The sequence below is a fragment of the Podarcis cretensis genome (genome assembly GCF_951804945.1).
Source record: "Podarcis cretensis genome assembly, chromosome: 7".
In the NCBI taxonomy this organism is placed as follows: domain Eukaryota; kingdom Metazoa; phylum Chordata; class Lepidosauria; order Squamata; family Lacertidae; genus Podarcis; species Podarcis cretensis.
The window spans coordinates 52622105-52633963 of NC_137176.1; the positions used below are offsets into that span (position 1 = coordinate 52622105).

Below are 11859 nucleotides of genomic sequence, written 5' to 3' on the forward strand. Positions count from 1 at the left end.
CACTGGCATCTTGTCACTTGTTTTGGTCCTGGCTGGTGGCTCATCATAGGTCAGGGCCACAATTCTTCCTCCGTGATCCTTCATAAATTATTCAGGCCCTGTGCTGAATTCTGTACGGAGGTGAAATCACTGTGGATTACATAAATCTTACAGATATGAAATGAAAGAGGAGGAAGAAGAAGCTATATGCAAATTCAACCTCTAGTTCTGGAGAGATAAATTACAGCAAGATTTTCTTTTTGTTGTTGTTACTTGAATGTGGAACAATCCTTGAGAGTTACTTCCACTCCTCAGTTCTCTCAATCTCTCAGATACATTGCAAAGCCAGCGAATAATCCTACGATCAAAATTATTTTTCTCTTTCTTTTTACTAGCCTACCTGGTACACTTCACGTGGCATTTTCTTTCATGTATGGAACTCTTCAGTGTAATTAAACTGTTAAGTCACAACACGAAAGAGCCTGAATTCAACTGCTAGGCATGTATTTTGTGGCAAGTTTTGCAGGAACATTTGTAATGATGATGCACTGCTGCCATGGGGTTTGCAGAGTGGAAGCCTTGCCAAGCTGTTTTTTTAATATCCTCCGTAGTAGTTTTAATTCATATAATTTTCAACAGAAGGGCATGAATGAGTAAATTAGAAATGAATCAAAACGCCAAGGGAGATATAAAAATGCTCTGCTGAGTTGCAAAATCCAAACGGGAGTCTTAACCTGCTGCTAGCTCACCTTAGCTGGCATTTATTGGCCCATATGGAAAGGCTCTATCTCATCTACCTTTTGTTTTTATAACCCAGATAGAGGAAAAGCCACCTTAGAAGAGTAGGATCAACAGAGATGACTTCCTGGAATCAGCCTCTCCAAAGAGCCACCCATTTAGAAAGAACATCTCCGCTTGATTTGGGGGCTGTGTTGCACTGGCTTCTAATATGCATGTTGACTGGAGCTGGGGTAAGTGCATGGATTGCTCCTGCATGGGCAAAATCTAACACAATACATTCACATGTGTAAGAGTCTTTTTTAAGACATAATTTATGGATTTTCACAAGTTTTACTTATATTTCAATAAACGTTTTTCTTAAAAAATTGACTTCCCACCCTTACTTCCATGATCTTTATATTCCCACCTTATACCTCTGGCTTTATATGACATACTTTAATCTAATACACTTATATTCTGTTTCACTTATCATTGTTTTCATTCTGCTGCTCATAATTTGATCCCTGCTGCATTCTCATTTGACTATAACAGTTCTTCAAATAGTTCAAAAAAGGGTCTCCACTCTTCCATAAACAGTTTGTCTCTTTTTTTTTGCTCTCAGTTTCACCATTTTCACATAGTCCATTAAGTTTTGAAGCCATTTCTCCTTAGTTGGTCCTCACATGTGCAAGAGCCTTGATTTCAGTGGCCTTGGGAAGCTTACCTCTCTGTTGGATTGCGGCTCACATATTTTATACAATTGTGCCCCAAACTGGTACCCTCCACCTGTTTCAGACTCCACCCCACATCTTGAACATTCAGGCTTTCACTGCTGTTGGTAGAAGACTTTGACAAGGCTCAAGATATTGCATTTATTTGCAAGAATGGATGTACCACCTTATCTGCATAATTGATTGGCAGCCAAGGAGCAAGCTTCTGTAGAGGAGGAAGTCTTAATTAGCATAATGTATCACAAAACATTTGCTAGTGAAAGAAGAATTTAAATGTTTGACCCAGCCTGAAAAAGGCTGTTAAACTAGACAATCACTTTTCTTTAGATAGAAGAAAAAAAACTTCACTTATTATACTCAGCTGCTTCCTCCTATGATAGGAGGCTGTAATTAGTTTCCCATGCAAAACCTTGGCAGCTAAGTCAGTCACTGTAAGGAGGACCAGGTTCCACAGAGTATTGAGGAAGTTTCCTGCTCTCTTTAGAGTGTTGTGTTTTACAGATGGCTAAAACGGTTTACTGAATGATCTTACACACTAGTTCTGTTTGGTGGGTGAGAGATAGACACGACACCAGTGAAACAGCCACCATCTTAATCCACTCCTCCAGAAGTATCTGGTTGTTTATCAGCTGAGCCCTCTGGTCTGGCAGTGCTAATGCCAGATTGGTCTGCAATAACACCATGCTAATCAACAACTGGGAAGTGGGTGGCGCTGTGGGTTAAACCACAGAGCCTAGGATTTGCCAATCAGAAGGTCGGCAGTTTGAATCCCCGCGACTGGGTGAGCTCCCGTTGCTCAGTCCCTGCTCCTGCAAACCTAGCAGTTCGAAAGCATGTCAAAGTGCAAGTAGATAAATAGGTATCGCTCCAGCGGGAAGGTAAACGGTGTTTCCGTGCACTGCTCTGGTTCGCCAGAAGTGGCTTAGTCATGCTGGCCACATGATCCGGAAGCTGTATGCCGGCTCCCTCGGCCAGCAAAGCGAGATGAGCGCCGCAACTGGACCTAATGGTCCTAATGGATCTTTAATCAACAACTTGAACACTGATGTAGGGACAAGCCTGGCATGCGCTGCTGAGACCTGACCTTACTTAGGTACTTGGCCCACCCAGGTACTTGGTGAAACACCAGCCCACACCAGAAGGTCAGATGGAGTGTCACCATTGTCCATAGGAGTTGCATCTACTGGAAAACTTCTTGTTCTTGAGACAGGCTTAGAGGATTTGTATCTGGTGTTGGGCCAGAATGGGGATGCTGCTGGTGCACTGACCACCCTGGTGCCCAGTGCCTTCCTGGGTGTTGGAACCCCAGAACAGTAGTCCTGTGTTGCTTTAATGTTCACGTGGTGGCTGCTATTGGGCCAACTTCATGGCTTCTATGAAAACCACGAGGCTGTCTCAAATGGTCATCACTTGCACATAGTCTTTGCCCCAAGTGTAAGGGACTGGCTGGATGACCAGGAGTGGTGGGAGGCACCAGCCAAGCAAACCCCAAAGGAGAAAGGCTCAGAGCCAGGAGATTGGTGGTGGGACAGTGAGGAGAGGTCAGAGGAAGAAGAGTAGGGGGAGTTGTTGGATGCTGAAGAGGCAACAGAATTTAGTGAGCAAGGAGAGCCTGTGAAATGGAGCAGTTTATACTCAGATACTGAAGAAGAGGAGGAAGGGGCAAGAGGCTGCAGAAGAATCTCAGGAGTTTGCTTCTCCTACTGCAACACGCTTTCCTCCCCACTTGTCTCCAAGGACATGCAGGCTGATGTGTAGAACAGAACAGAGAGCACAGGTGCCCAGATGCAGTCTGAGGCTGCTTGGGAGACATCTACCATAGTGGAGGTAGAAGGAAGGGAGACTCAGTCCTGGCAACTGCTCTATAAAGGCAAGACCTGCCCGGAATTGTTGTTGAACTGTATGCTGTTTTCTTGACAGCACTGCACTGACTTTGGTTCTTGTGGGCTGACCTGCAACTGGACCCAGTGATGTTTATGCAATACCTTGCTAATGTGAGTAGCCCTGGATGTCCCAAATGAGCACTACACCAACTACTCATAAACAGTTTCCTCATGGGAAGCGATGCACAAATGAAATTATTATATATATACTACTATTATTGCCAGCACCACTATTACTGCTTGTGGGCAGAATCTAACAAAGTCCCTCATTCTGTCAAGGCAAGAACTGCATTGTAAGTTGGGAGGCCACAATTATTGGTTAGTTTTAGTAGCAACTTCTGTAGTCTTGAATATACTTTCCCCAATCTCCAAGACCACAGAAAGTGCTGCCAGTCAATGACCGCCAGCACCCAAGTCACATGTTGCATTTACTTGTTCAAGTTTACACTCTGAGACAGGCAGGTGATCTGTTAACCAGCTTACAGAAACAGAATGAAGATAAAGAAATCTAGATAATCTCTGGTATTTAGACAGAAGGCCATCATGTCATTGCTTTATGAGTTGCAATGACACTTTTCTATCAATAAGAAAGCTTTTTGGACCAACTACTTTAATTAAACAATCTGACTCCGTGTAGGTTTGGCAGTTAGAAACCCTGCCCAAAATGGCTATTTATGAGAACCACGGGATGCAAAACTGAATAATAGAGGTTTGTTCTTAGCAAATGGTATTCAGGCTAGTAGATGACCGCACCCGGAAAGCATGATGCGCTTCATTACTGATGATGTTTCAACAAACAACTGATTATCTGATATTTGTTACTGAATCCTCCAGGCTAATTTTTGGCCTTCTATTGCATCAGAGCAACTTGTAGTGGGGCAGACTTGGTATAGCAATTTTAGGGGGAAGACATGGAAGAACTGCCCATTGGCTTTCCAAATGACAATTCCCTCCCACTGCAAATAGTGTGTACTGATATGGATCAGAACTCTGTTGGGTGCAAATGGTTAAAATTCCTCCTCTCTGTACACCATGGTCCTAATTGAAGTTGTGCCTCCCAACATTGGCTACTTAGTGAAAGTAAAATCAGCCATGCAAGGACTAAGGGCAGTGTTTTTTTCTGGGGGTACTCAGGGGTACGCATATCCCTAAACATTTTGTGAATCTTTGGATTTTTGTTCATTTACTGTATTTATTTTTCCTAATTTGAACTATAAAACTGTGATTTTCTTGAGTCAAAATGACAGTACCCCTAAACATTTTTTAAAATGAAAAAAAGCACCAAGCAATGCCATGTCTAATTTTGCCCTAAGCCTTGGAAAGCTCTTCCTTCTCTTTTGCACTGCATTCAACTGCAGAGAACAATGTTTGCTTCCGCTTATTAATAGTTGAAGAAGGAAAAGCAAGAATTACAGCAAAATTGCTTACAGGAATGTAAAATACACCAACTTTGATTCTTTATCACATATATAAAGGTAAAGGTAAAGGGGCCCCTGACCATTAGGTCCAGTCGTGACCGACTCTGCAGTTGCGGCACTCATCTCGCTTTATTGGCCAGGGGAGCCGGCATATAGCTTCCAGGTCATGTGGCCAGCATGACTAAGCCACTTCTGGCGAGCCAGAGCAGTGCACGGAAACACCGTTTACCTTCCTACCGGAGCGGTACCTATTTATCTACTTGCACTTTGACATGCTTTCGAACTGCTAGGTTGGCAGGAGCAGGGACCGAGCAACGGGCGCTCACCCCGTCTCAGGGATTAGAACCGCGACCTTCTGATTGGCAAGTCCTAGGCCCTGTGGAGCGCCACCCACATCCCTTCATCACATATATAGTGTTGTTTAATTTTGTTCGTGCTGAAAAATTAAAGCCAATTTGCTTACTAGCCCAAAGGCTACACAAGGCACACGTGGAACTTTGGAATCCAGGTTTCCCAGATCCAGATTTAATTTTCTACCCACTGAACCAAACTGGGGAGACAGTACAATGGCTGCCTTTGGCCATGCATATATGCTAATGTTAAACTACTCCAGAAGTTCCCCAAATGCTCTCTTCCAGCAATATGTTCACTTCCTTCTGCTGAAGTTATGCATTAACAACTCAGTGTGGGATCACAGCTTAATTCTTTGTATTCGCTTTGCACACTGATTAGTGAAATCACAGTTGTCCATGTGCAAAAAGAGTAATGTGAATTGACCCTTATTGTTCCTTTCATCACGGTTTTTTGATAGATAATTGTGTCTCCACTTTTAAAAACTGGCAACTAAAACCCATCACTGAAATGAGAGATTTGCCAAGGAAATAATGCATTTTTTTTTTTGGGGGGGGGGGGGAATCTAGAAAATGTCCAGGCAAACTAATGAAATGGTGATGTTTGGAGCTTCTAAACTTCCATGCATTATTCTTTCAGAGCCCATTCTACATAAGAAGAAAACTGAAACTTCTGCACATTAAAAATATTGGCCTGGCTTTCAGAGATTCCAAAAGAATACTTGAAATTATGTAAGCGTGATATTTGTGATTTCCAACATGAAGGGACTCCCAGACAAGTGTGTGGATCAGAATTAAATTGTACACTGCATTTCACACTTCAATAATGTTCTGGCACAGTTCTCGGCTCATAAAATATTTAAAAATGTGTATTTCAAGAGAAAATATGTTTAGGAATGTTTGTTTAAATGCAGAATTTTGTCTGGAAACAGATTCAACTATTCACCCATACCAGAAATGCAACATAAAACAAGAAATGCTGAAACAGATCAAGAAAATAACTGCTACAAAGCAATATACTTGCAAGGGATATTTTGAAGTATTGGTGGTCTCTGATTGAGAAGGAATTTTTGATGCAATTGTGCAAACATTCCCCCCCCCCTACTGAGAATTAGAAGAAGTTCAATAGCACATATCTTCCTTCTGGCAAAATATTTAATAATAATAATAATAATAATAATAATAACAACAACAACAACAACAACAATAATTTATTATTTATACCCCGTCCATCTGGCTGGGTTTCCCCAGCCACTCTGGGCAGCTTCCAACAAATTTTTAAAAGACAATAATTAATCAAATATTAAAAGCTTTCCTAAACAGGGCTGCCTTCAGCTTTTTTGTTCCTTCCTCCCTGAGGATTATTCTCAGAGGAAGGGACACTTTTCCTGCAAAAAGGAACACTTGTGACAGCTTATTGTAATGAATGCATTTTTGTTTGTAATTATGCAATGCAATCCTACATTATATCACATTGTGCAATGTATCAGGTAACATGAGTGAATTGTCTTAAGTTAGCAGAGAGTTCTTGGACATTCAAGCAGTTCTAGGCTCATTGTAGTAAACTGCTTGAATTTGTGGGAATCATATATTATTATCAAGGCAGAATGGAACCTGCCAGAAGAGATGAAAGAAGGAAAGAGCTTTTGAATGCTGGGCAGGCAGCAACTAAGAAGGATAGCATTAGATAGCGGAATTTTTCCTATAAAGTGATTTGAAATTTTAAATCCTGAGATAATTCCCCCACCCACATGGATCTAACAAGCCTCTCTTGATTTCCTATACCAATAGTTAAAGAATTTTATAAAGTTATAAAGAACTTTATAACTAGGCCAAGTTGCCTGTGCAACATTTTCAGAAGCACATGAATCTGACCTTTGGAGAGTTTGTAAGTAAATCATTTTTTTAAACATACCAAAGGTGTGTCCCCCCCCCCCATGCTGGGGGAAGAGAGGAACTTTAAAAGGAACTTGAAAGAGCACAGATTAAATAAATAATAATAATTTATTTCCACACTTTGCTGCATATTTTGTGATTTTAAGTCTCTGCTGGAGTTCTCTTACCAAAGACTACTTGCCCCAAACTTGAATCTTGGCATTCAGAAATTCTCCTTTTTATACCTGTTTTCCCCCGTGAACTAACAGCTTGGGTCATAACAATTGCTTTTCTAGAGACTCTTTCTGATGTTTAACATTAAGATGCCAAGCCACTTTACAGGAAAAGTGTCCCTTCCTCTGAGAATAATCCTCAGGGAGGAAGGAACAAAAAAGCTGGAAAGAGGTTCCAAGACGCTATCAGTTTTGCCTGTCCTTCCAAAGGACCCAGGAATTGTTATTTTGTGACTTGTTAGGAGGAAATGGCGGCTTTTGTTGCTTTTTGTTTTGTTTTGTTAGCATTGCATCCTAATTTAGGATCAGTTGAAGATTCTCCACACATTTCAATATTGTGCTACTTCAGCAATCCAGAATCATAGTGGTGGTGCATTGCAAGCCATAGGACTGCAAGGCACCACAAGCATCTTCAGGCTTTATAGCAAATAGTATTCAAAAAGGACCCAATGAGAATATTAAGCAACACGATGCAAAACTGTTAGAATGCAATCCTGTACTCACTGACCTGGGCTGGAAAAATGTTCGATTTTCTATCTGCTAGGTGGAAATGCACAAATCTTTGGCTGAAATAGGAATTTCACATTTGGTGTGTCTGTCTCAATCGTTATTGACTTTCAGGAATTTTTTTAAAAAAATTCCAGTTTACCCAGGCATTTGATGGCTGCAAGATACTGACCATTGCAATGTTGAAATTAGCACCTGCGAGGCTATGTGGTTGCTTTTCAATATTCCAAATGTTTTGAAATGTTCTTAGTTGATTTTTAAATGCTTTTAATATGGCTTTATTTTATTTTAAAGGTTATTTTAAGTTTTTGATTTTTACTGCTCTGGACTTGGACTTATTTGGGGGGAAGGGTGGGATGGAAATTCAAACAACAAGAAGAGCAACCACATAATTCAGAATTTTGGAGTTGGAAGGGTCTTTGCATTTTATCTAATCTGAATCTACTGTGCAATAGATTCAGGTGTTGGTGCTGGCCCTTAAAGCCCTAAACGGCCTCGGTCCTGTATACCTGAAGGAGTGTCTCCACCCCCATCGTTCAGCCTGGACACTGAGGTCCAGTGCAGAGGGCCTTCTGGTGGTTCCCTCTCTGTGAGAAGTGAGGTTACAGGGAACCAGGCAGAGGGCCTTCTCGGTAGTGGTGCCCACCCTGTGGAATGCCCTTCCATCAGATTTCAAAGAAATAACCATCTTACTTTTAAAAGACATCTGAAGGCAGCCCTGTTTAGGGAAGTTTTTAATGTTTTAAGTTTTATTGTTGTCAGAGCTGCCTCTAGGTCCCAGCTCACAGAGGACCAACGCTAGGCTGTCGTAATGTACAAAAGTCTATATTGAAGTTCAATTTCCATTTCAAAGCCGCAGCGCGCAGCCCTACATCTTAAACCCTAGATCGGCGAAGTCCCGTCTGAATCTCCTCCCCTCTGACACCAGTTTAAGATCCTAGCCCTGCTCCACCTTTTCCGCTGCTCTCTTCTCCTCTGGGTCCTCCTGCCCGCTGGGGCATTCCCCTTTCTTGACTCCTCTGACGCTGAGTCGCTTAGCTCCTCCCCCTGCCTCCGGCGGGCTTTAGGACCCGGTTCCCAATCCTCATTCTCTGCTGTCCCACGCTCCTGTACATTTGAACTTGCCTCTCGCGCCAACCCAGTGACCTTCCTCCTGACCGTTACACTACTTCTGTCACTGCTTCCCTCTTCCGGGATACTGGCTGGATCTGACCTCCCCTCCGTTGTCTGACTCTCCGATGGAGGCGTGGTCAGCCCTGACTCCTCTCCTCTCCCTGCTGGGGGAGACGCTACTCCCGATACCTGTGACTCTTCCCCCCCACTATGCTCTGGTGGGGAAGCTGGTCCTGATTTCCAACTGCTGCTCTGGGAGTCCCCGCTGGCCCCTTGCTTCTGGGGTGTCCCCCTTGGGACCCCCTTGCCCTGGCCACCGGCACCCCCTTCTGTGAATCTTCCGATTCGCTGGAGAGGCTCATGGAATCCCTCGGTCCACTGTCCTCTTCTCCTACGCTCCCCTCAGATTCTTCTCCTTCGCTCTCCATCTCCTCTCTTCCCTGTGCCTCTGCTCCTGAGCCCCTAGCAATTGTGTTTTTAATGTTCTATTGAAAGCCGCCCAGAGTGGCTGGGGAAGCCAAGCCAGATGGGCGGGGTAAAAGGTAAAGGTAAAGGGACCCCTGACCATTAGGTCCAGTTGTGGTTGACTCTGGGGTTGTGGTGCTCATCTTGCTTTATTGGCCGAGGGAGCTGGCGTACAGCTTCCGGATCATGTGGCCAACATGACTAAGCCGCTTCTGGCAAACCAGAGCAGTGCACGGAAATGCCATTTACCTTCCTGCCTATTTATCTACTTGCACTTTGACGTGCTTTCGAACTTATTATTTAATACAGATCTGCAATGCAGGATGCATCTCTAGAGGAGCAACTCTGACATACTATTTCCCAGGATATGCCTAAATATTTCTAGCAAATGAACCATTTCCCCAGGTAGCAAGTTACTATTAGCAAGTTTCTCCTTAAGCTTAGCAGGTTTCCTGCCTTGTAATTTCCCACCCATCCGAGTTCATCTAAGAACATAAGAGCCTGCTGGATTGGGCCAATGGCCCATCTAGTCCAGTGTCCTGTTCTCACAGTGGCCAACCAGATGCTTATGGGAAATCCTCAAGCAGGGACCTGAGCACAAGAGTCCTCTCCCCTCCTGCTCTTTCCAGCAACTGGTACTCAGAAGCATATCTGCCTCCAACCATGGAGCAACAGACAGCAAAGTCCACTCCATCACCTGTATAGCAACCCTTCAGATAGACCATCATAATGTCCCCACTTTAATCTGGGCTAAAGAAGCCCAACTCTTTTCAGCTTTCCTTGTCGTGCTTGGTTTTCCAGACCCTCGCCAGCTTGGATGACTTCCAGCTACTTTCATTTGTTCCTAACTACTAAATCACTTTTAAAAATGCTAGTTTGGTGCATTAGCAAATTATGTTACTGTGTTACAAAGAATAGTGGTAACTTCTTGATGCAGTAGGTTAGTTTGCATTCCATCTAAAGTTTATTTCTCTTTGAATGATACGAAGCAACATGGTTATGGTAATGTAGCGTATGTAAACTTTCCCTTGCTTTTACCATCTGGCACACTGTATGATTCCACAAAGGAGAAATGAATTTGCGACTAACATCCAGTTTCCTGTTTATGCCACTGACAGGCTTAAAATAATGTTGTGAAAATGTACCTAATCCTCCTTTGGTGCCTGATTTTTGAAAGCTGTTTCCTGTAGCCATTCTTTATCTGCACTGGTGCAAGTGAGGTCCAATTCACATGAAAATTTTGAGATATTAGGGTGTGCTTTTGACTCCCCCCCCCCTTTCTGAAGATGTGGTGAAGAGCTTGTGTGTTTGCTTCAGGACAAACCCAGATTCTGATTTTCCATTTTGTTTTACTGCGTAACCCTGGGGCTATTATTGTAACTTTACTCAACACACTTTCCTGGCTTCTTTTTGTGTTACCATGCTAACATGCAGGGTGCTGACTGCTGCATGTTTATGGAGTTGCTCTTCATGGAAGTTGTAGTAGCATTTGTCTACTTTTTATCACGTGAAACAACCTGATCTCACAAAGTATGTCCAAAATCAGCACCAGTGGCTGCCATAGCAAAAAATAAAATACATATTCAATTTCTTAAAACAAGAATTTATGTGACAAGTAGAATGACACCAACTCTACAAAGATCTGGAACCTGATCCAACCCCTCTGTAGGTGCAGGACCTGCATGTTGTTCCATACAGTAAAGCCCTGTTCCATTTTCTTCCAGAGCTGAAGGAGGTTGCTGGAAGAGCACACAGACATCTCATTCTCCATAATGCCCCACTGAGCATTATATGCATTATTCAGACTGAAGGGAACCCAGTCTGTGCTATGCTTGCAACGAGGACAGATCATGGCCTTGACATTCACTTTTGTTTCATATTTAGGTTTTTAGTGAAATACATGGGCAGATACATGTAATTTTCCAGTTAATTTAACAATTTTTTGGATGTATTTGAAACTCCTGAACATTTGCAAAAGGAAAAGACTGTTGAAAACTAACAGTAGTTCTTTTGCATTAAAGCCATTCTTTGGAAGATGCCAACATTCTGTCTTAGGAAATGGAAACGGAATAGGAGCAGAGTTCACGGACAGCTTTGAGCTGGAGACATCTCTCCAGACATGTTTATTATCATTTTGTACTGACTTGACTTCAGGTTTAAGAGCAAAGCATAAAAGCTGTTCCATTTAAAGGAAGATGTAACTCATTTCGTGATCAGCACACCATCTAACCCCAAGCAGCTGCTCCCATATGGTGCTACTATCAGAACCAAAGCTTTGTTCCATGGCATCCTTAAGATTAAAACAAGCACTGTAAAATAAACACAAGGCAAGAGTGAGATAATTAAACACAGGGATCTTCTCCAGTGGCAGACAAAATTTATTTTGCATAAGGATGTGATGAGGCTACGTGACCCAGACAGAGTGTTCTAGTGTTGGCTAACACTCGTTTGCGTGATATTCTGAGGTACTGTAGCAGGTCAAGAACCCTATGGAACAAAGAATTAAATCCACTTTGACTTACTCTGGTTTTTAACCACAATGAATAGTCAAGTCTGGTTTAGGTGTGATCTTCTTGAATATAAGC

General features: G+C 42.7%; 1 long non-coding RNA gene across 2 annotated transcripts in view; it reads left to right on the forward strand.

Annotated features, from left to right (window-relative positions):
* The window catches only part of LOC307219887, a 57539-nt gene extending 51439 nt beyond the window's left edge, over nt 1–6100 (forward strand). Inside the window, exons 2-4 of one of the 2 annotated variants that reach the window (XR_013840639.1) lie at nt 797–950; nt 3351–3424; nt 5722–6100. This is a non-coding gene — a long non-coding RNA (uncharacterized lncRNA). The remainder of the gene's footprint in view (nt 1–796; nt 951–3350; nt 3425–5721) is intronic. The other variant, XR_013840640.1, reaches the window with a different exon arrangement.
* The last annotated feature ends 5759 nt before the right edge of the window (nt 6101–11859 follow it).